Below are 20,608 nucleotides of genomic sequence, written 5' to 3'. Positions count from 1 at the left end.
ATACCTTATGTTTGACAAAGGAGGCAAAAATACACAATGGAGCAAAGACAATCTCTTTAATAAGTGGTGCTGGGAAAACGGGTCCACCACCTGTAAAATAATGAAACCAGAACACTTTCTAATACCATACACAAAAATAAACTAAAAATGGATTAGAGATCTAAATATAAGAGCAGAAACTATAAAACTCTTAGAGGAGGACATAAGCAAAACACTCTCTGACATAAATCACAGCAAGATACTCTATTACTCACCTTCCAGAGTAATGGAAATAAAAGCAAAAATAAACAAATGGAATGTAATTAAACTTAAAAGCTTTTGCACAAGGAAGGAAACTATAAGCAAGGTGAAAAGACAGCCTCAGAATGGGAGAAAATAATAGCAAATGAAGCAGCTGACAAAGAATTAATCTCAAAAATATACAAGCAACTCCTGCAGCTCAAGTCCAGAAAGATAAATGACCCAATCAAAAAATGGACCCAAGAACTAAAGAGACATTTCTTCAAAGAAGACACACAGATGGCTAACAAACACATGAAAAGATGCTCAACATCACTCATTATGAGAGAAATGCAAATCAAAACCACAGTGAGGTACCATCTCACACCAGTCAAAATGGCTGCCATCAAAAAGTCTACAAAAAATAAATGCTGGAGAGGGTGTGGAGAAAAGGGAACCCTCTTACACTGTTGGTGGGAATGCAAACTAGTACAGCCACTATGGAGAACAGTGTGGAGGTTCCTTAAAAAATTGGAACTAGAACTGCCGTACAACCCAGCAATCCCACTGCTGGGCATACACACTGAAGAAACCAGAATTGAAAGAGACACGTATACCCCAGTGTTCATCCCAGCACTGTTTACAACAGACAGGACATGGAAGCAACCTGGATGTCCATCAGCAGCCAAATGGATAAGAAAGTTGTGGTACATATACCCAGTGGAATATTATTCAGCTTTTAAAAAGAATGCATTTGAATCAATTCTAATGAGGTGGATGAAACTGGAGCCTATACAGAGTGAAGTAAGTCAAAAAGAAAAATACCAATACAGTATATTAACACATATATATGGAATTTAGAAAGATGCTAATGACAACCCTATATGCGAGACAGCAGAAGACACAGATATAAAGAACAAACTTTTGGACTCTGTGGGAGAAGTCGAGGTGGGATGATTTGAGAGAATAGCATTGAAACATGCATGTTACCATATGTGAAACAGATGACCAGTCCAAGTTTCATGCATGAAACAGGGCACTTAAAGTCAGTGCACTGGGACAACCAAGAGGGACAGGATTGGGAAGAAGGTGGGAGGGGGGCTCAGGATGGGGACATGTGTACACTCATGGCTAATTCACGTCAATGTATGGCAAAAACCACCACAATATTGTAAAGTAATTCGCCTCCAATTAAAATAAATTATTTTCTTAAGTGTAAGCATAAAACAGAGTATAGAAAGTCTATATGATATTTATAAAGTGACCAAAAATTAGATTGTGTTTCTTTTTATGATATATAAAACAAATATTATATTTTTACTTAATATTTCAAATATAACTCTTTTAGGAAGTTACAAGACCAAACTCAAAGAAATCTGTCCATCTGAGAAAAACGTTTAATGTATAATATAACTGCCTACTCTCCAAAGACTAACTGAGTATGTCAGACCAGTTGATTGCAATTCTGTTTTTAAAATTTCTCTTTAAGGGCGCTGCTAATTCAGAGCTCAGTAATTACCTCCCAATGACTAAGTATTACCACTAAAGTATTCCTAAATGTACTGAAGTATCAGTCCTTAGTGAAATAATATGTATCAAAACCAAGCACAGCATGGAAAAACTCAATAGCATGAAATTCCAAATAAAGATGTGATGGTTGAATTATTACTCCGATACATTTGCTGAACTGGAAACTCATATGCAGTGATTTATGTGCCTGAAATACTTCATTTGAAGGCAAAATCCCAGATATGTCAGAGTTGTATTGATGCATTATCCATTTTAAATCTAACTTTAAGAAACATTTCTTATATGTAGGCTGATTTTTTTAATAATTGGAAATATTTTAACCTACTTTGATATCTAATAATAACATTAAGTATTAAATATATCAGTGTATAAGCTATTTGACTCTAGTAAAAAAAGAAGAGCTAAAAGCAGCCAGAGCCTGTAATTTGCATGACAATACTAGGATAGCATAATTTATCTCCCAACAAATCTCTTTGCTTATAAGTGCCTGTTCTAACATCTCAGTAAATGTGCCTGCCAAATGTAAGTCTTTTTACCTGATGATAGATCAAAAGAGTAATGAAAATAAGTATGTATTAGCTGGCTTCACACATTTAAAAATTATATATAGTAGTAAACTTCTGGTTCTATATATTAAGTTGTAGAAAGATCAGGAAATCAGAAAACATTGGTAAAGACATATGTTTTTAAAAGATTTAATTGGATAGAAGATCCTAATGTTCTCCTTTATACTAAAATTGTTTCTAAAAATCATTACTTGAATTAATTGGGTTGTCTGTTATATCTGGTTGGGTTTTTGTTGTTGTTGTTGTTGTTTTGGCAGGAGAAGCTGGGTAATCATATTTGTTGTAACAGGATTTAAAATACAAATAATACTGCTCATCTTGTTAAGCATTTCATTTATAAGGATTTCCCCAAAGACATCCCTGAATTCTGTAAGGTAGAGCTGAATAATGCAAAAGCGTCCACCAGAATTCTCTATCACCTTGTGAGTCACCTATCTTTGGTGTATTCTGAGGTCCTTTCCTTCAGCTACACTAGTATACGCAATGAAACAGTTCCACATGAATTGTAGCATGGCTTTAAATTTTTGGAATATAATCTTATTAGAAGTAAAAAGAAATGCATTATGTTTACTAAATGTCATAAATAATTAGTTTTCCCTATTCTGTCTGTATCAGAAAGAGAGAGGGCATCAAATTATATCATCTTCAGTTCAGTTCACTTCAGTCACTCAGTCGTGTCCGACTCTTTGTGACCCCATGAATCGCAGCACGCCAGGTCTCCCTGTCCATCACCAACTCCCGGAGTTCACTCAGACACGTCCATCGAGTCCGTGATGCCATCCAGCCATCTCATCCTCTGTCGTCCCCTTCTCCTCCTGCCCCCAATCCCTCCTAGCATCAGAGTCTTTTCCAGTGAGTCAACTCTTCCCATGAGGTGGCCAAAGTACTGGAGTTTCAGCTTTAGCATCACTCCTTCCAAAGAAATCCCAGGGCTGATCTCTTTCAGAATGGACTGGTTGGATCTCCTTGCAGTCCAAGGGACTCTCAAGAGTCTTCTCCAACACCACACTTCAAACACATCAATTCTTCGGTGCTAAGCCTTCTTCACAGTCCAACTCTCACAACCATACATGACCACAGGAAAAACCACAGCCTTGACTAGATGGATCTTAGTTGGCAAAGTAACATCTCTGCTTTTGAATATACTATCTAGGTTGGTCATAACTTTTCTTCCAAGGAGTAAGCGTCTTTTAATTTCATGGCTGCAGTAGGAATGTATTATTAACAAATGCTAGACTTTATCCACTTACACTTAATTTCACAAATCTCTAATAAGTACTATATAACAGCTTTACTGTTAATTTTCTAGATAAAAATTCAGAATCCAGTTTTCTGATTCTTTTTGACAAGAAGGAATTAACAGGAACATGAGGATAAAACACTATACTGCAGAATGCCTGAACTCATTAATGGGTTGCTTCTATAATAACTGAGAAGTAAAGGTACTCAGTCATTTGTGACTCTTTACAATCCCATGGACTGTAGTTTACCAGGCTCCTCCATCCATGGAATTTTCCAGGCAAGAGTACTGGAATGGGTTTCATTCGCCAGGGAAACTTTCCAACCTGGGGATCAAACCCAGGCCTATGCTCACGGCAGGCAGACACTTTACCCACTGATCCCCCAGAACCAATTCTAAAATTTGACATTCAAATTAGTAAATCATTTCAGGTTGCCTTTAACTTCAGTTTACTGGGATGCATATTTTGGAATACACTATTATAGTCCTTAGAACTAGTCAACTTAAGCCTCAGAAAAGACATTCTAAAATGAGTTTGCTTTAAAATCAGTGCTATTCGTCTACAGCCTCTGAGGGAAGGAAGCTTCACAAAGAAAGTTTGTCTCTTACATTCTAGAATCTGAGAGGTTAAAGGAGGTAGGGAGATTTGCCAAAAAAACAACAAGGGACATATGGGAATACCATTTTGTTTCTTTGAGTGAACTCAAGGGAGCCAGGAAAACAGGAGTCCAGCATTAGCAATTTAACTGACTGGTAGACCCCAAAGCATATGCACAGCTGCCAGCCACTGCTCCCTGAAGAATCCAGAGGGGAAGAGCTTGATGACAGCACTGGAAACCAGTTCACAGGAAGTCTGGCATCTGTGGCCCATACTGCCCACAGCCATGAGCCTGGAAAAGATGTGGCTATAGATAGGAATAAACACAGTCATGAAAAAAACAGTCTCCTGGTGGAAAGGAGACGGAGCACTTGATGGTACTTATATTACACATAATTTAAGTTGAGCCCTGTATGAAAATAACAACAATGGATCCACTATGAAGAAATTTTTGTTGGGGTAGGGGGATAGGAATCATCAAGATGTGGGTTTGGTAAGGCACTAATAACCTACCGAAAGCAATTTGTTTATCAATCAGCAGTTTCAGTTGATACAAGGCCCAACAATTCAATTCTCTGCACTCTTTGAAACACGACTGGTTTTTGGACCATAGTGACCAAAAAAAAAAAAAATCAGGTATTTTTTTCATCATGTAAATAGAACCTCAGTTTGAAAATTTTCCGGGGAAAAAAAAAAAGAATTAGGGCAAAAGAAAGCTTGTTGCTGTTTTAAGAACCTTAACAAAAACCCGTTTAAAAAATTTATTTTTAATTGAAAGATAATTGCTTTAAAATATTGTGTTGGTTTTGGCTGTACATCAACATGAATCAATAGGTGCACTTACGTTCCCTTCCTCTTGAACCTCCCTCCCATCTCTCACCCCAGACCACTCCTCTAGATTGTCACAGAGCACTGGTTTGAGCTCCCTGAGTCATACAGCAAACTCCCACTGGCAATCTATTTTATATATGGTAATGTATATGTTTCCATGCTACTCTCTCCATTCATCCCACCCTCTCCTTCCTGCCCCGTGTCCACAAGTGTGTTCTCAATGTCTGCATCTCCACTGCTGTCCTGCCAATAGGTTAACAATAAAAAATTAAAAAAAACTTTTTAAGACAAATGATCAGAGCCTTCAAAGAAGATTTTTGTTGTTTAGTCATCAAGTCATGTCCAACTCTTTTGTGACTCCATGGACTGTAGCCTGCCAGGCTCCTCTGTCATAGGATTTCCCAGGCTCGAATACTAGAGTGGGTTGCCATTTCCTCCTCCAGGGGATCTTCCTGATCCAGGGATTGAACCCGCATCTCCTGTACTGGCAGGCAAATTCTTTACCACTGAGCCCTCTGGGAAGCCCATTCTAAGATACTAGCACAAAATAATAGTATGAGATTATAATAATAGTAACTTAAACAGTATGATATTATAATAACAGTAAGATAATAGTAGTGACCAAGACCTGAGCATAGATAATACTGGAAGAAAAAGATTGTTATCAACAAATGCCCCATGATAATACCACTTTTGTCATTATGCTCATATCTTACTACAGCAGATTCTCATTCAGTCAATAGTGAATCTAATAGTCCCAGTATCTTTTGGTGTATACATACATTTATTCAATAATATATATGAAGTTTCAAAAACTTAGGAGTAGCAATGTACATATAATAACTATTATTAAAATGTCTAGGTTCTTCACATAGATGATTTTTAACTTTGACCATATTATTCTTCTTCTAATTGTAAATTTTATTTTTATATTAAATTCTAATTCTCCATGGCCATACACTAACAAGAATAGCTACCAACAATTAAACTGGTCAAGTCAGTCAAAACTAGGCAAATGAATCAAAACTTCAAGCAAAGAAATTAAATTATATAGTATTATGTAGAAAGAACACCAACCAGCTCAACTGCCTGGACTTCTCACTTCATGAGTTTGTGTGTGTATGTGTGTGTGTATGAAATTTACTGCTATATAAAATTATGGAGGTGTAAAATACTTACGTTCTCCAAGTATGTATGATATGTGTGACTTGAACATTGCTTTCAAAAAGCAAAACAATGTCTTTTGCAGAAATTGAAACAAAAGAAACATCTGCATTATATGTAAATCAGCAGGTATCAAATTTAGTACTATCAAAAGATAAAAAACAAACATAAATTAGTAGGAAGATTTATTTCCATTACATATCATTTGTTCTATACTTTAAATATTGAGGTGATTATACAGCAAAACACTTTACAAGTAAATGCTACATTTGAGACTGGAATTTGTTTCAGGAAGCATTCTTTCTCATCTAAGTTATTCTTAAAAGATCATCAGGACTTTGACTAAAAGTATATAGTAGTATCAGGGACGAAGAGTTCAGCGTGGTTTAGAGGAGACAGAGTTGCAGACAAAGTCTGAAGGAATATGCAGCAGTTTTAGTCAGTGTGAGCTAAATCACATACAAGTAATGGAGTCTGGACAATCCAAAACCAAGAACCAGATGGAAAGACTGGAAATAGACAGATTCAATTACCCTGGGGCAGGCAATTAAAACTACAAACTAGAAATGGAAATATTATCCATCAGAAAAGCAGATGGACAGCATGAAAGCCTAGAAAGAAGCAAATTGTGCAGTGGGAACACCACAGGCAGGCCAACTAGGCAACAAGTCTTGATTCCTGAGCAAAGAATATTAGTAATAAGCAGGCTCACCTTTTACTTAATCCAAGAGCTTTTAAGTATTTGTATGTTTGTCCATAGGCTTCCCTTGTAGCTCAGTAGGTAAAGAATTTGCCTGCAGTGCAGGAGACCCAGGTTCGATCCCTGGGTTGGGAAGATCCCCTGGAGAAGGAAATGGCAACCCACTCCAGTATCCTTGCCTGGAAAATCTCATGGGCAGAGGAACCTGGTGGACTGCAGTCCATGGGGTCGCAAAGAGTTGGGCACGACTGAGCGACTAACACACACACATTTCTCCATGTTCAGAGGTATGGCATGTGGGCCTGCATGATCAGTCATGTCCAACTCTTTGTGACCCCATGGACTGCAGCCCACCGGGCTCCTCTATCTATGGAATTTTCCAGGAAAGAATATAGAGTGGGTTGCCACTTCTTACTCCAGATTCAGAGGTGTAAGTAAGTCCAAAGCTAGATAATTTAAGAACTTTCAGAAAAAGTGGGAGCACTTGTTATAACAAGAAGGGAAAAGGTCGATAGTAAACAAATAACTGCCAAGGTTTCTCCCTTCCTCTGATGTTTAGATTCCATCCACAGTCTATGCACAAGAGTATATTAGTAACATATTTGTCCTTCATTAACACTGAAACATCAAATAGAGAAAGAAATCAATACAGCCTCATCCTAACTATTTGCATTTATCCCTTCTAAGTGTGAGAGAAAAGGATTTTCTTGCAACAGGAAAGAACTTCAACATCCTCTCAAAAATATATTTGTTTTGGAGATCCACATCTGATTAGAAGGAAAATGATGCACAAAACTTTAGTCCTGCAAAAGTAAAAGTAAATCACCAAATAAACAAAAACATTAGCTTTTCTTTAAATCACTGAAGAGCTTTGGGCACAAATAAATTTTTAAAAGAATCAAATGTCAGTGAAACAAGCCTTTTGCAGCCTATACTGGAATTTTAAACACAATGTCTAGCATATAATCAAACATTACAAGACAAAGATGCAAACAAACAAGATTTATAATCAAGTAAAAAATAGGGTAATAGAAACATACTCAAAAGTGACTCATAAATTAGAATTACTTGAAAAACATTTTAAAATAATTATGACAGATATATTAAAGAATCTACAGAGGAAGATGATGAAGAGGGACACAATGGTGAAGAGCATTTCAAGACATCTAGAAGCTGTGAAAAAGAACTAAATGGAAAATGAAAAAGTATTTGAATGAGATTAAGGGCAGCTCAGACACATCAGAAGACAAGGACTTTGAAATAGTTCAAGAAAAATTATCCATATAGATATACAGACAAGAAAAAAAAGACTGAAGAAAATGAATAGCCTCAATATCTAGTGGGATGGTGTCAGCGAGTAAACATATAACAGAACTCTAGGAAACAGAGGATATAGAGAATGGGGTAGAATAGAATATTTTAAGAAATAGTAAGTAAAAGTTTTCCAAATTTTATCAAAAACAACAAGCCACTAATACAGGAAGCTCAATTAATTCCATCAAGGATAAAGACAGATCAATCTATATCTAATCACCAAACTACTAAAAAACAAAAGTAAATAAAGGTTGTGAAAACAGATTAAAAAAATATGCATTAAATCATTATATTGTTGAGGTCAATGACAAGAATGACATTTCTCATCATCAGGGAAAAAATACTAGAAAGATATCTTTAAAGTGTGACATAATTGTCAGCATGAACTTTATATCAAATGATAATATCACCCCAAGATTAAAGGAAAAGAAAAACATTTTCTTATAAACAAAAGATGAGAGATTTAGCTGCCAGTAGAATCGAAATACGAGGAATGTTGAAGGAAATTCTTCAGCCTGAAAGGAAATGATACCAGATGGAAGCCTGGATCTGCCCAAATGAATGCAGAACACCAGAAATACTAAATATGTGCACAAACATAAAAGACCTTTTATAAATCATCTTTATATTATATATGTATACACATAATCTCTCTCTCTCTCTCACACACACACACACAAAGACACATGAACTCTTTAAATCTGTTTAAAAACTGTCCACTACTAAAGCAAAAGTAATGCTACTTTACTATGGAGAGCTAATACATGAAAAATATATGATAAAATAATGTAGAGGTAAGGAGAAGATAAAGAGAACAGAAGTATCTCAAAAACATTATATTAAGTGAAAGAAGCCTCAGAAAATTTTCGTTATATCATGTACCATCATATAAACTTATAAAGATATAAAATTCCATTATAGGAAAAATTAGGTAACTATCAGGAAAATTATTGATGAACAGTGACTAGAAAGTGACTACCAAAGGGCATGGGGGATAATTTATTCACCAAGTAACTTGTGGTAGTCAGGTTACAGATATTTGTCAAATGACTTCATCCTTAAAAATCAGAACATTCAACATACACTATACCTTGATCAAAAAATAAATATTATCTAGTTTTGAAAAATCTCAAGTGATTGCTAAATAGCTTGCAGCCATACACAGTAAGAATATTAAGAAGGAATCTACTTTGAATTTTGACTAATTAGTTATGGAAGGTGTTCAGTTCAGTTCAGTCACTCAGTCATGTCTGACTCTTTGCAACCCCATAGACTGCAGCACGTCCATCATCAGTTCCAAAGCTTACTCAAACTCATGTCCATTGAGTCGGTGATGCCATTCCAACCAACTCATCCTCTGCCGTCCCTTTCTCCTCCTGTCATCAATCTTTCCTGGTATCAGGGTCTTTTCCAGTGAGTCAGTTCTTCCCATCAGGCGGCCAAAGTATTGAAGCTTCAGTTTCAGCATCAGTCCTTCCAATGAATATTCAGGACTGATTTCCCCTAGGATTGACTGGTTGGATCTCCCTCCAAGGGAGTCTCAAGAGTCTTCAACACCACAGTTCAAAAGCATCAATTCTTCGGCACTCAGCTTTCTTTATAGTCCAACTCTTAGATCCATACATGACTACTAGAAAAACCATAATTTAGTGTAAGTCTCCCCAAAATGTCAATTTACTAATTACTAGAATCTATGAATATTGCCCTCAGTGACAAAAGATATGATAGCAGATATGATTACTATGACAGACCTTGAGATGGAAAAGGTATTCAGCATTATATAGGTTCAGTTCAGTCGCTCAGTCATGTCCGACTCTTTGCGACCCCATGAATCGCAGCACGCCAGGCCTCCCTGTTCATCACCAACTCCCCGAGTTCACTCAGACTCACATCCATAGAGTCAGTGATGCCATCCAGCCATCTCATCCTCTGTCGTCCCCTTCTCCTCCTGCCCCCAACCCCTCCCAGCATCAGTCTTTTCCAATGAGTCAATTCTTCACATGAGGTGGCCAAAGTACTGGAGTTTCAGCTTTAGCATCATTCCTTCCAAAGAAATCCCAGGGCTGATCTCCTTTAGAATGGACTAGTTGGATGGATCTCCTTGCAGTCCAAGGGACTCTCAAGAGTCTTCTCCAACACCACAGTTCAAAAGCATCAATTCTTCGGCACTCAGCTTTCTTCACAGTCCAACTCTCACATCCATACCTGACCACTGGAAAAACCATAGCCTTATAAAGGTGGTCCCGTTCAAATTATATGTGTTTTCTTTTTCTGGCCATGGTGCCCTGCATGTAGAAACTTAGTTACCTGATTAGAGAGAACTCACACCTACTGCAGTGGCATTGCGGAGTCTCAACCACTGGACTATCAGGGAAGTCCCTCATGTTATATGCATTCTTAAAAGGTCTGAGTGAGTTGCAATGATGGAAAAATTTCACAAAAATGCCAGCCTGAGAAGGTATCTAGGCCCTCTTGCTAGCTTTGAGATGGAGGGTATCTCTTCTATGCTGTGCAAGGAACAGAGAGAGGCCTCCAAAGGCTGCTAGCAGCCCCGCAGCTGATAGCTAGTCAGAAAATAGGGACCAGATGGTCTCCACAATCATATTCAAATGAATTCTGCCAAAACCTAATTAAGCTGGAGAACTGTACAAGCCTCACTGGGCTAAAATCAAGGTGTCAGCAGGTCTGCAATAAGACCTGTGTAGTTCTTCTGACTTCTAGAACTGAAAATAATAAATTAACTTTGTCTCTATCCAATAAATGTGTGGTAATTTGTTACATAAGCAATAAAAAATTAATTAACCCATATTTAGGGTTGAATTAGGAATGGATAAAAAGGAAACAGCATTATTTCTCTCCCAGCACTAACCTTCCTTTAGTGTTTATCTGATATATTCCACAGCTTTTCAGATCACTTTCAGCTATATGAACAGTCTCATCTTTAGATATTAAAAAGTCCAGTTTGATACAGGTAAACTCTTTAATGTCACATCTAAATTAGAGTGTTTCCCCACTGACCTTGTGAATCAGGGACCAATAATGGGTGAAAAGCTATGTGTGCTGACTCTTTGCAACCCCAATGACTGTAGCCCACCAGTCTCCTCTATCCATAGGATTTCCCAGGCAAGAATACTGGAGTGGGTTGTCATTTCCTTCTCCAGGGGATCTTCCCAACCCAGGGATCAAACCTGTGTCTTCTGCATTGGCACGCAGATTCTTTACCACTGAGCCACCCGAGAAGCTCCCATATAATTTACACACTTTTTCTTTTGTTTTGTTTTCTTTCTTTCTTTCTTTCTTGCTCCACTACCTTCATGTGACACTTATGGATCTTCCAGCTTTGGGTGGGAAGAATAAAAAAGGACGAAGGTTTTGGATTAGCAATGCAGTCTGGAGATCTCTTTGGATTATTCAAATGTCCTCTGTGATGGCAGGTCCAAACTTTGTCCCTCTTCGAATGGGAACACTCACAAGTTCTTCAGAGACACTGTCAATGACTTTCAGTTTGCAAAGGTATCACTGTTACGGGCAATGCACTCACTGGCTGACTTTATGAGCCCTCATCAGCTTTTTCAAACATCTCCAGTCATAGTCTCCTGAGTGGCTTTTGTCTTGAAAGGTAGATCTGTTTGGAGAGATACTTCTAGGATGAACCACATCTGGCTTCCATCCAAAGTGTCCACTGGCCCATGAGAGAAAAAAAAAATCCTTTTCCTGTCCACAGTGTCAGTTCCACTTCAGCTGCTCACCTGCTGTCTCAACCTGCCCACACGGCAGTTTCAGCCAGCTCTCCACTCTGTCCTCTCGATGTGACAAGCCTGGGCCGCCTTCTATACATATGTCAGGCCCCTTAGTGAACTCTTTCATGTCCTAGCCTGGTAGCAGACTAGAATGATCCTACAAATTTCTGTAACTCAACGTGCATTGAGCTAAGGACTAAAAAGCTGTTCTTCCCACTTTCAGACATAAATAATTTCCTTGAACCCTTCCCCATCTCTTACACATTTAGCTTATGATAGGGAAAGTAAAGAAAGAAACAGAGCAAAATGGCCAAAACACTGAAATTCCTTTTAAAGAATGTTCCATCAATCACATCTCTCTTGTCTGGTTTCCAGTATATAAATTGGATTAAGTAAGATAATTGCAGGCCTACTTGACTATCTTTTACTGAAGCTATTTAAAAGGTGTCTGCAGCCATGAAATCAAAATATGCTTTTTGCCGACTAAGGTCCGTCTAGTCAAGGCTATGGTTTTTCCTGTGGTCATGTATGGATGTGAGAGTTGGACTGTGAAGAAGGCTGAGCACCAAAGAATTGATGCTTTTGAATTGTGGTGTTGGAGAAGACTCTTGAGAGTCCCTTGGACTGCAAGGAGATCCAACCAGTCCATTCTGAAGGCGATCAGCCCTGGGATTTCTTTGGAAGGAATGATGCTGGAGCTGAAACTCCAGTACTTTGGCCACCTCATGAGAAGAGTTGACTCACTGGAAAAGACTTTGATGCTAGGAGGGATTGGGGGCAGGAGGAGAAGGGGACAACAGAGGATGAGATGGCTGGATGGCATCACTGACTCAATGGACGTGAATCTGAGTGAACTCTGGGAGATGGTGATGAACAGGGAGGCCTGGCGTGCTACGATTCATGGGGTCGCAAAGAGTCAGACACGACTGAACAACTGAACTGAACTGAACTGGAAGGAAAGTTATGACCAACCTAGATAGCATATTCAAAAGCAGAGACATTACTTTGCCAACAAAGGTCCATCTAGTCAAGGCTATGGTTTTTCCTGTGGTCATGTATGGATGTGAAAGTTGGACTGTGAAGAAGGCTGAGCGCCAAAGAATTGATGCTTTTGAGCTGTGGCATTGGAGAAGACTCTTGCAAGTCCCTTGGACTGCAAGGAGATCCAACCAGTCCATTCTGAAGGAGATCAGCCCTGGGATTTCTTTGGAGGGAATGACGCTGAAGCTGAAACTCCAGTACTTTGGCCACCTCATGAGAAGAGTTGACTCACTGGAAAAGACTTTGATGCTAGGAGGGATTGGGGGCAGGAGGAGAAGGGGACAACAGAGGATGAGATGGCTGGATGGCATCACTGACTCAATGGACGTGAATCTGAGTGAACTCTGGGAGATGGTGATGAACAGGGAGGCCTGGCGTGCTACGATTCATGGGGTCGCAAAGAGTCAGACACGACTGAACAACTGAACTGAACTGAACTGGAAGGAAAGTTATGACCAACCTAGATAGCATATTCAAAAGCAGAGACATTACTTTGCCAACAAAGGTCCATCTAGTCAAGGCTATGGTTTTTCCTGTGGTCATGTATGGATGTGAAAGTTGGACTGTGAAGAAGGCTGAGCGCCAAAGAATTGATGCTTTTGAGCTGTGGCATTGGAGAAGACTCTTGCAAGTCCCTTGGACTGAAAGGAGATCCAACCAGTCCATTCTGAAGGAGATCAGCCCTGGGATTTCTTTGGAGGGAATGACGCTGAAGCTGAAACTCCAGTACTTTGGCCACCTCATGAGAATAGCTGACTCACTGGAAAAGACTCTGATGCTGGGAGGGATTGGGGGCAGGAGGAGAAGGGGACGAGAGAGGATGAGATGGCTGGATGGCATCACTGACTCGATGGACGAGAGTCTGAGTGAACCCCAGGAGTTGGTGATGGACAGGGAGGCCTGGCGTGCTGCGATTCATGGGGTCGCAAAGAGTTGGACACGCCTGAGCGACCGAACTCACTGAACTGATCACACATAATTAACATCCATTGTCCTCAGCTTGGGACTTTTGTCAAAATAGGAGTCAACACAAATATTCCATGTCATCTTTATTTGATGTACCATTAGACTGGAAAACAGCCTAAAAGATTTTAAGATGGGCCAAACTGATGGCAAAATGTATTTGAAATGTCAATTCACCTTTATCTGTAAGCAGTAGTTTTAAAATGTAATTGCTACGAAGGAAACGGCAACCCACTCTAGTATTCTTGAGTGGAGAATCCCATGGACAGAGGAGACTGGTGGGTTACAGTCTGTGGGGTCACAAAGATTTGGACATGACTGAAATGACTTAGCACAGCACATTCTTATTCTCTAAACTATCAGAAATATAATCTTAATTTAAAATGGTACCTCTATGCACATATATTGGAGAAAGAAATGGCAACCCACTCCAGTACTCTTACCTGGAAAATCTCATGGGCAGAGGAGCCTGGTATGCTACAGTCCATGGGGTTGCAAAGAGTTGGACACGACTGAGCAACTTTACTTTCTATGCATATACATATGTATGCTAAATAACTGTGTATGTGTTTGTGTGTGGGCATTCCATTGTCTAGCTCTAACATCATCTCTTGCTAGCCACTCTACAGATAACTCCAGACACACAGGTCTCCTTGCAGTCCCTTAAACACGCCAAGACTTATTTACTCCAACTTACAAGAGAGATTCTATGTTTGGTTTTTCCTTGTCTGTGCTATTTCCTCACTTCTCTATATGATTATTCTATTACGTCATTCAGCCCAAATCTCTCCTTATTAATCTGTAAAGCCTTCCAGACAATGAAAGCTAATAGAGCCAGCCTTCCCCCTCAGTCTCACTCTAATTCTTTTATACTATACTCCTTCCCCATAGTATCCACTTTTACCTGAAAATATGCTCTCTATATATTAGTTTTATAAATGGAATGTTAATCATTGAAATCAGCAAGGTTATTTACAGTCTGATGCAGGTGACATCACAAAGTGTCATCACAGGCTTATATTAAACTTAAGTTTTGCTGATATATATTTTAAACAATTTTGAACCAATAAAATCCACTACTAGACACATGGAAAGCATGATACAAATATAAAATTCAAAAGAAGAAATTAGAAACAACTAGAGAACAAAGACATATTATCTATAAGAAATGATGGTTGGATTGGTAACTGCTATTTCACACAAACAGGAAGCCAGAATAGGCTGGAGGATCTTCACTGTGCTGAGAGGAATTTTCAACTTAGTGTACTTAACAGAACTATTTTTCAAGAATGTGGGCAAAAAGACATCATAGATTTTTTTAAAAAATTGAAAAACCATCACTAAAGAAACTTCAAAAAATGTGCTGGAAGAAAGAAAACAAGAAATGGAAGTTTCAGATACAAAGATGAATGGTGAATAAGGAAAATGGTAAATATGTGGGAAAATACAAAGAAACATTCATGATATTTCAAAGTATAATAATGTCTCACTGGTGATACTATTTTTACAAAAGAGATAAAACCAAGGTACTATATCATAGTAGCACAAAATCAGGATAGGATAATTGCCTTCAAAACATTCTAAAGTTCTTGTGTTGTTAGAGCAGGATAAAGAAAGCAATTATGTTTAAGATTTATTAAATGGTTACATTTTAAGCTGATAATGAATAAAATAATCGGAGAAGGCAATGGCACCCCACTCCAGTACTCTTGCCTGAAAGATCCCATGGATGGAACAGCCTGGTAGGCAACAGTCCATGGAGTTGCAAAGAGTCAGACACGACTGAGCAACTTCACTTGACTTTTCACTTTCATGCATTGGAGAAGGAAACAGCAACCCACTCGAGTGTTCTTGCCTGGAGAATCCCAGGGATGGGGGAGCCTGGTGGGCTGCCATCTATGGGGTCGCGAATAGAAATAACTTGTGTATTTTTTTAAATGAGAGGTAACACTGTCTCTTGAGAAACCTATATGCAGGTCAGGAAGCAACAGTTAGAACTGGACATAGAACAAAAGACTGGTTTCAAATAGGAAAAGGAGTACATCAAGGCTGTATATTTCAGCCTGCTTATTTAATTTATACATAGAGTCCATCATGAGAAATGCTGGGCTGGAAGAAGCACAAGCTAGAATCAAGATTGCCAGGAGAAGTATCAATAACCTCAGATATGCAGATGACACCACCCTTACGGCAGAAAGGGAAGAGGAACTAAAAGCCTCTTGATGAAAGTGAAAGAGGAGAGTGAAAACATTGGCTTAAAACTCAACATTCAGAAAATGATGATCATGGCATCTGGTCCCATCACTTCATGGCAAATAGAGGGGGAAACAGTGGAAACAGTGTCAGACTTTATTTTTGGGGACTCCAAAATCACTGCAGATGATGACTGCAGCCATGAAATTAAAAGAAGCTTACTCCTTGGAAGAAAAGTTATGACCAACCTAGACAGCATATTAAAAAGCAGATACATTACTTTGCTGACTAAGGTCCGTCTAGTTAAGGCTATGGTTTTTCCAGTGGTTATGTATGAATGTGAGAGTTGGACTGTGAAGAAAGCTAAGTGTCAAAGAATTGATGCTTTTGAACTGTGGTGTTGGAGGAGACTCTTGCGAGTCCCTTGGACTGCAAAGAGATCCAACCAGTCCATTCTGAAGGAGATCAGCCCTGGGATTTCTTTGGAAGGAATGCTGCTAAAGCTGAAACTCCAGTACTTTGGCCACCTCATGTGAAGAGTTGACTCATTGGAACAGACTCTGATGCTGGGAGGGATTGGGGGCAGAAGAAGGGGATGACCGAGGATGAGATGGCTGGATGGCATCACTGACTCGATGGACGAGAGTCTGAGTGAACCCCAGGAGTTGGTGATGGACAGGGAGGCCTGGCGTGCTGCAATTCATGGGGTAGCAAAGAGTTGGACATGACTGAGTGACTGAACTGAACTGAAGTGAACATAGAATGAGGTAACATTTCAATTAAAAACAAAGCAAGGGATGAATGAAAGATAGGGTGAACACAATAGTAAAACAAAGAAAAACAATGATAGAAATACATTTATGTATACTATTGCTCATAATGAACAATATCAAATTCAACTCCTCAGTTAAAATATATAATCAGATCAGAAAGCAAAACCCAGCCTTAAGCTTTTACATGAGATACAGTTAGTATACAGCAAAGAGACACTCCACAAGTAATGGGATGGTAAATAATGGACTAGAAACTACTAGGAAAGAAAGAAAACCTAATAATGCTATATCAATATAATACAAAATATAACTGAGGACAATAGGCTATTATTGCAATAAGCATTAAATACTAATAAAAGGTTTAAGAAGGATATAACAATTTTATATTGGCCATATCTAATAACAGAGCTTCATTATAAGGTGACATTTTATAGCCACAAGATTGGCAAATATTTATCTCAAAATACTTATTATTTATCTGAATTATATTAATAATGTATTTTGAATTTATAATTATATAAAATATTTAAAATACTTTATTTTTGAAGTATATTTGATTCACAATATTTTATCAATTTCAGGTATATAACACAGTGGTTCAATATTTTATAGATATTCTCTTTAATGTTATCATAAATTAATGGCTATAAGCCCTATGCTGTACTTTATATTTTATACCAAAGATTTTATACCTCTTAACCTCGTTCCCCTATCTCATTTCTGTCCCCAATGGTATCTACTTGTTTATTTTCTGTATCTGTGAGACCATTTCTGTTTAGTTATATTTACTTGTTTATTTTTTTAGATTTCACATATAAATGAAAATATACAGCATTTATCTTCTCTGACTTACTTTGCTCAGCATGATACCCTCCAGGCCAATCCATGCTGTTGCAAACAGAAAATTTTCATTCCTTTTTACAGCTGAGTCATCACTGACTTGATGGACGTGAGTCTGAGTGAACTCGGGGAGTTGGTGATGGACAGGGAGGCCTGGCGTGCTGCAACTCATGGGGTCGCAAAGAGTTGGACACGACTGAGTGACTGAACTGAACTGAACTGAATATTCCATTGTGTATATATACCACATCTTTATCCATTCATCTGTTGATGGACACTTCAGTTCAGTCAGTTCAGTCAGTCGTGTCCAACTCTTTGAGACCCCATGAATCGAAGCACGCCAGGCCTCCCTGTCCATCACCAACTCCCCGAGTTCACTCAGACTCACATCCATAGAGTCAGTGATGCCATCCAGCCATCTCATCCTCTGTCGTCCCCTTCTCCTCCTGCCCCCAATCCCTCCCAAGCGTCAGAGTCTTTTCCAATGAGTCAACTCTTCGCATGAGGTGGCCAAAGTACTGGAGTTTCAGCTTCAGCATCATTCCCTCCAAAGAAATCCCAGGGCTGATCTTCTTCAGAATGGATTGGTCGGATCTCCTTGCAGTCCAAGAGACTCTCAAGAGTCTTCTCCAACACCACAGTTCAAAAGCATCAATTCTTCGGCGCTCAGCCTTCTTCACAGTCCAACTCTCACATCCATACGTGACCACAGGAAAAACCATAGCCTTGACTAGACGGACCTTAGTCAGCAAAGTAATGTCTCTGCTTTTGAATATGCTATCTAGGTTGGTCATAACTAGGTTGGACACTTAGATTATCTCTGTATCTTGGCTATTGTCAACAATGTTGCTATGAATATAGGGGTCCATGTATCTTTTGAATTTAGTGTTTTGATTTTCGAAATATACCCAGGAATAGAATTTCTGGATTCTATGGTAGTTCTATTTTCAATTCTTTTGAGAAACCTTCATACTGTTTTCCATGTGAATGTACCAATTTACATTGTACAATGTAAACTGTACACAATAGTATACAAGGGTTCCTGTTTCTCCATATCCTCACCGACATTATTTGTTGCCATTCTGACAGTTCTGAGGTGACATCTCATTGTGGTTTTAATTTGCATTTTCCTGAAGATTTGTAATATTCAGCATCTTCTCATGTAAGATCTGAAAACATTTAAAAATCTGAAAATGCCAAATATAGACATATGGGAGAGCCCTGGAAATTCTTGTGTGTTGCTTTTAAATTGGCACAATGACTTAGGTATTCGTTGTCTATATGTCACCTTATTTTGTTTCTCAACTCCTGTATTACACTGTCTTCATTAAACAGATATTCTCTAGTGTACCACTTTAATTTTCCTGTCATTTCTTTTAATGTATTTTGGGTTATTTTCTTGCCTGTTGCCCAGTGGATTATAATTAGCATCTTAACTTTTAACACTCTAGGTCAGATAGAAACCACATTTCAATAGTAACCAAAAGCTTTGTTTTGCTGTTATATAGCTCCATTCCCAGAGCACTCCTTCATGCTACTGCTGTTACACAAACTATATCTTTATACATGATTTATGGTTCTTTTCAATGCAATTGTCTTTTAAATCTGAGAATAAAGTTGCAAAAATACAATTATACTATCATATTATTTATGTAGTTTCTTTTACTCGTTATTTCTTCATGTGAATTTATGTTTCCTTGCATGTCTCGTAATTTTATGCTGCAAACTGGGCATTTTAAGCAATATAACAAGGCCATTCTGGAAATCAGACTTTCACTGCTCCTTAGTCATCCTTGTTTTGTTCACTTACTGCTTCTTCTGAACTAATTCTGTGAAGACTGTATACTACGTTGAGTGTGGCACTGAACTCTCTGCTTGGTTAATTTAGCAGCTGGTCAGTTAAATGACTGCACAAAGATTTCCTAACTGCCTAAACCAACAGTCTTCAGCGTCTACACGGGGCCCTGAACATTGTGTCGGATGCACTTTCAATACTGACAGCTCCACTTTGGCCTTCACTCCCTGTCTGAGCACAGCCTCACAGTGTGAGATGACAGCTTAGGGCCTTTCAGGTATTTCCTGAGTGTCAACACAGCCCTGAGGATGCACACAACCCTACCACGCGTGTGACCTTCTAGATACCCAGGAATCCAAAGGGCCTTCTCATGGCCCATATGCACATCTCAGTCCCCAGTTTTTCCTGGAATCACTAGGTTAGTTTATTCTTTTCTCTACTGTTGTCCACTACTTCTGGCAGCCATGAAGTTAATCAATCACCTTTAATTTTTTTCAAAAGATGCTTCTGTTCAGTTCAGTCGCTCAGTCATGTCCGACTCTTTGTGACCCCATAAACTGCAGCACGCCAGGCCTCCCGGAGTCTACCCAAACTCATGTCCATCGAGTCGGTGATGCCATCCAATCATCTCATCCTCTGTTGTCCCCTTCTCCTCCTGCCCTCAATATTTCCCAGCATCAGGGTCTTTTGAGAAAACGGCTTTTCACTCTAAGTCCAGTCAAAATTAAGACAACTTTGCAAGTAAAGACTTGTATTGAAGCACCATGCAGGTCAAATAGTGAAAATTCTCTGGGAATGAGCCTTTGAAGAAACTCCAGTCCCATTTTGCCCTGTCTGGAGAGTGCCAAGGCTACTGGGAAACTCAAAAGGCTTAGATGTGAATAGGATGAATTAAAATACCACAAAAGCTCACTGTTCTCCTGAAGGTTTAGCCAGTTTTGTTTGGAATACATGTTTTCTGAGTTGTTACAAGCTTTTGGTTAATTTCCCAGGTTTTTAAAAAACTCATCCTGATAAATTTTGCCAGTTTAGCCACTGATTTTATGGAGAGAAAAAAATTCAGATGTTTAAACTGCCATTTTTGCTGATGTCATTGAGCAA

General features: G+C 38.7%; 1 protein-coding gene across 17 annotated transcripts in view; it reads right to left on the bottom strand.

Annotated features, from left to right (window-relative positions):
- The window catches only part of HDAC9 (histone deacetylase 9), a 1,067,281-nt gene that overhangs the window by 203,476 nt on the left and 843,197 nt on the right, over positions 1–20,608 (bottom strand). The gene's annotated exons all lie outside the window — the stretch shown is intronic.

This window comes from Ovis canadensis, chromosome 4 (genome assembly GCF_042477335.2).
Source record: "Ovis canadensis isolate MfBH-ARS-UI-01 breed Bighorn chromosome 4, ARS-UI_OviCan_v2, whole genome shotgun sequence".
In the NCBI taxonomy this organism is placed as follows: Eukaryota; Metazoa; Chordata; class Mammalia; order Artiodactyla; family Bovidae; genus Ovis; species Ovis canadensis.
Note: the sequence above shows the minus strand (reverse complement) of the source record. Positions and strands in the feature narration are given on the sequence as shown.